This window comes from Apodemus sylvaticus, chromosome 1, assembly GCF_947179515.1.
Source record: "Apodemus sylvaticus chromosome 1, mApoSyl1.1, whole genome shotgun sequence".
Taxonomy (NCBI): domain Eukaryota; kingdom Metazoa; phylum Chordata; class Mammalia; order Rodentia; family Muridae; genus Apodemus; species Apodemus sylvaticus.
In genome coordinates this window covers 129,386,251-129,391,299 of record NC_067472.1, presented here as the reverse complement: position 1 = coordinate 129,391,299, position 5,049 = coordinate 129,386,251, and positions in this window count along the sequence as shown.

The following is a 5,049-nucleotide window of genomic DNA, read 5'->3' as shown; positions in this document are numbered from 1 at the left end:
CATTTATCATGTGTGCATGCGTGTGCACATGTGGGTATGCGTGCCATAGTGTATGTGTAGAGGTCAGAGGACGACATTCGGATCAGTACTCTCCTCCCACGGAGACCCTGGGATCGAACTCAGGTCGTCAGGCTTGGCGCCTTTGCCCAGTCAGGTCCCAGGGAACCTCCCCACCACTGCCACCTTTTTCACTCAGGCGCTGAAAAAGGAATTCAGGTCCCTTTGCTTGCTTGTACAGAAGGAGGAACTTTACAGACTAGGCCAGTCCCTCCCCCAGCCCCAGCCCCACCCCCAGCCCCAGCCCCAGCCCCAGCCTCAGCCCCTAGAGCCTTGCTTTTTAGGTAGTTCTGTGCACTGTAATGCTTGGCAGGTAAGAGTACCCCAGTGGACACTGAGTCCTCCCCTGCTGTCTGAGACCAGCGGCTTGTGTCCTGATCGCCCTGTAGGGCCCGTTTTAGGGAACTTAGAGATTCTGCAGGTCTGCCCCTCACTTCAGCCAGACACCTCCCAAAGTGGAGGCAGCCAGAAAAAGCCAGAGACCTTCAGACAGGGGCCAACTGGAACCTGTATTACCCTCTCTTAGTCACCGCCTCTCTGTAGGGACTTCGGCCAACAGCCAGCAGTGCAGACAAGGGCGGCATGGACCTGCAGCCTGTGGCTGGCCCCCGAGGGCGGGCAGCCAGATGCCCGCAGCCGCAGGAGAGAAGGACCCCTCTTCTCTTCACTCAAAGGTGAATTGAGGAAGGCTGGCTCTGAGATTTTTTTTTTTCCAAGAAGCTCGTCGGGAGTGGGGGAATGTGAACATCTGTGCGCTGGGTTCTGTTCTGGGCTCCTGGACTCGGCTCAGGCCACAGTCTGGAGCTGGCGTCGGCTGGAGACCGGCCTGCATCCTGCTGGCGGGTGGGTGGGGCCGCTTCTGGCCTGCTGGTTGAGGAAGGCAGCCACTAGCCTCCACCCGCCTGATCACCAGGAGAGCAGCAGGCATGGGAGGGCGCACGGAGCTCTCAGGGTTGGATCATTAGGGTGCTCCATGCACTGTGTCGAAGAAGGGCTGGAGCAGGTCCTGGAGTCTCCGCAGGCACAGTGCACACCTTTCCACTCTGCCTTTGGTGACAGGCATTGGTGACCATTACTGGTGTTTTTCTCTACCCTTTATTCCAAATCCCAGCTGTCCATCAAGGCTGCAAGACAATTGAGAAATTGTCTAGTCAACTGGTTTTCCCCTGACTTTTTTTTTTTAACTTAGCGTATTTTTTTTAATTTAAATTTTAATTTGAAGAGGTAGTGTATTGTGCTGGCGATATAGCTCAGTCAGCAGAACGCATGCCTAGCCTAGCATGTAACACTAGGTCCTGGATCAGAGCACCAGCACCACTCAAGGTAGGCATGTTGGTGTAAGTCAGTAATCCCAGGACTCTGGAAGTTCAAGACCATCCTCAACTACCTAGGCAGTTCAAAGCCAGCCTAAAAGAAAATAGTGCTTTTACATGCTTCACATTTTTAAATACTATAAATCAATCTACATCTATATATCATCTGTCTCTATCTTCATCTCCATCTCTCTCTGTCATCTCTGTGTATCTCACACTCCATTGGATTTCATCTGCCCTTCTTTCTCCCATTCCCTCCTACCTCATAGCACATGGTAAGATGCACACCACCTTCAGGTGTTCGCACCCCTTCTTGTCCAGGTCTGCTTGGTGGCACACACCCCTTAATCTCAGTACTCAGAAGCAGAAGAAGACAGATCTTGTGAATTTGAAGTCAGCCCAGTCTACATAGAAAGTTCTAGACCAGCAAAGGCTATATAATAAGACTCTGACTCAAAAACACAAATCCTTATAGGGTTTTGATATGAAAATTGAAAATATGCCAATATGTTTGCTTTTGTGTGTGCGTGTCATTTTTTAAATTTTTTAATGAAAAAGGAAGTCAGAACATTGTATGATAAAATTGAAGCTTTACATGGGAAATATTTCTGACAAAACTGAAGAAAGATATAGAAAAACACGTTAAAATTGACAATTTTCATGGAAAATTAGAGTAAAATGGTAGACATAAAAACATTGCTAAATTAATTGAAAAAGGAAGTAGAAGCATTTTATGATAGTTGAAGATTTAAATGGAAAATATTTCTGATAAAATTGTAGAAAAATATAGAATAACATGTTAAAATTGAAGATTACCATGGAAAATGGTAGGAATAAAAATATTTCTAAGTTGATTGAAAGTGGAATTAAAAACATTTTCTATAAAGTTGAAGATCTACATGGAAAACTTTGCTGATAAAATTCAAGAAATATATACAAAACACATTAAGATTGACTATTTCATGGAAAATTATACAGATAAAATGGCAGGCATAAAATATTTCTAAGTTGATTGAAAGTGGAATTATAAACATTTTCTGATAAAATTGAAGATTTACATGGAAAATATTTCTGATATAATTGAAGAAATATATAGAAAAACACATTAAAATTGACTATTTCATGGAAAATTATGCAGATAAAATGGTAGGCATGAAAATATTACTAAATTAATTGAAAGAGGAATTACTAACATTTTCTGATAAATTGAAGATTTACATGAAAAATATTTCTCTTAGTCTATGTCTTTTTATTGGGGAATTGAGTCCATTGATGTTAAGAGATATTAAGGAATAGTGATTGTTGCTTCCTGTTATTTTCTATGTTATTTTTATGTTTGTGTGGTTACTTTCTTTTGAGTTTGTTGGAAGATTACTTTCTGGCTTTTTCTAGGGTGTAGTTTCCTTTCTTGTGTTGGTGTTTTTCATCTATTATCCTTTGTAGGGTTGGATTTGTGGGAAGATATTGTGTAAATTTGGTTTTATCATGGAATATTTTGGTTTCTCCTTCTATGGTAATTGAGAGTTTTGCTGGGTATATTAGCCTGGGTTGGCATTTGTATTCTCTCAGTGTCTATATGACATCTGCCCAGGATCTTCTAGCTTTCATCGTCTCAGGTGAGAAGTCTGGTGTAATTCTGATAGGTCTGCCTTTATAAGTTACTTACCTCTCCCCTTCTGCTTTTAATATTCTTTCTTTGTTTAGTCCATTTGGTGTTTTGATTATTATGTGCTGGGAAGACTTACTGTTCTGGTCCAATCTGTTTGGAGTTCTGTAGGCTTCTTGTATGTTCATAGGCATCTCTTTAATTAGGTTAGGGAAGTTTTCTTCTATAATTTCATTGAAGATATTTACTGGCCTTGTAAGTTGTAAATCTCACTCTTTTCTATACCTATAATCCTTAGGTTTGGTCTTCTCGTTGTGTTCTGGATTTCTTGGATGTTTTGGGTTACAAGCTTCACACATTTTGCATTTTCTTTGACTGTGTTTTCTATGGTATCTTCAGCACCCGAGATTCTTTCTTCTAGCTCTTGTATTCTGTTGTTGATGCTTGGATCTATGACTCCTGATTTCTTTCCAAGGTCTTCTATCTCCAGAGTTGTCTCCCTTTGTGATTTCTTTCTTTCTTTCCTTTTTTTAAAAAAATTCTTTTCACTTTTCTTTTATTTTTTTTCTTCTTGCTCTGGTTTCATTCACTCTGGCCCAAAGATTTATTTATTTATTTATTATATGTAAGTACACTGTCACTGTCTTTAGATAGACCAGAAGAGGCTGTCAGATTTCATTATGGATGGTTGCAAGCCACCATGTGGTTGCTGGGGATTTGAACTCAGGACCTTCAGAAGAGTAGTCAGTGCTCTTAAACACTGAGCCATCTCTCTAGCCCCTTTTGTGATTTCTTTATTGTTTCTACTTTCAATTTTAGATCCTGGATGGTTTTGTTCAGTTCCTTCACTTGATTGTATTTTCCTGAAATTCTTTAAGGGATTTTTGTGTTTCCTCTTTAAGAGCTTCTACCTGTTGACCCATGTTCTCCTGTATTTCTTTAAGAGAGTTATTTATGTCCTTCTTGAAGTCTTCTATCAGCATCATGAGATGCATTTTTAAATCCAACTCTTGCTTTTCCGGTGTGTTGGGGTATCCAGGACTTGCTGAGGTGGGAGAACTGGGTTCTGATATTGCCAAGTAGCCTTGGTTTCTGTTGGTAGGGTTCTTGTGCTTGCCTTTCATCATCTGGTTATCTCTGGTGCTAGTTGGTCTTGCTGTCTCTGGCTGGAGCTTGTCCCTCCTGTGGGCCTGTAAGCCTGTGTCTGTACTCCTGGGAGACCAACTCTCCTCTGGCAGGGTCTGTGCACAGAAGGCTGTGGAGCCGCCTGGCTCCCTGGAGTAAATGACGCCTGTCCCAGGAGCTCCGCTGATCATATGCCCTGTGCTCTCCTAGCTGTTCCCCTCCAGAGAGATATTGCAGAGAAGGTGGAGATCTTACCTCCATGCTCAGAAGTTGAGGCCCTGCTGGGAGATCACCCTCCTGGCTGGCTGTGCACAGAAAGCTGTGGAGCCACCTGACTCCCTGGTGCAAATGGCCAATATGTTTGCTTTTATTTTATTACTTTATTTTACTATGTAATAAATTGTGTACAATATGTTTTTCTATGTTTTCATTTTGTGGATAAATATTATTAGCACTAAGAAAGCATCTTGATTTCTCGCTTTTTTTTCCCCCTTCAGACATTGGGAAATTATTAAAGCACAAATAAAATGCTCAAAAATATCGATCAGACAATTATATTCTTTTAGCGTCTTCATTTTCCCAACTGTATAATAGTCTCCTTGTGGCTGTAATATCATGTGTTAACTAGACCTTAAAGAGGAAGTCCTGGGTTGTTTCGGTCTTCCTGTGTGAAGGCTTCATTCATGCTAGCTTGTTCCAGCTAGAGAAGGCTTAAGTCCCTGAGGGTAACACTCAGCTTGCAAAATCGACCATCCATGCCAGGCCTCAGAAGAAGTACACAAAAACCTTAGGGGACCATAAGACATAGCTTGTAGGTCGCAATTTCAGCCCCGTCTGAACATTTTATAGGTAGGAAACTAAGGTCTTAGATTAGGGCCAAGGCTGGTTGGAGGTCACAGAGGCTGCAGAACAGATCTGGCTCTGCTCACCACCCCATCTGCAGTAACA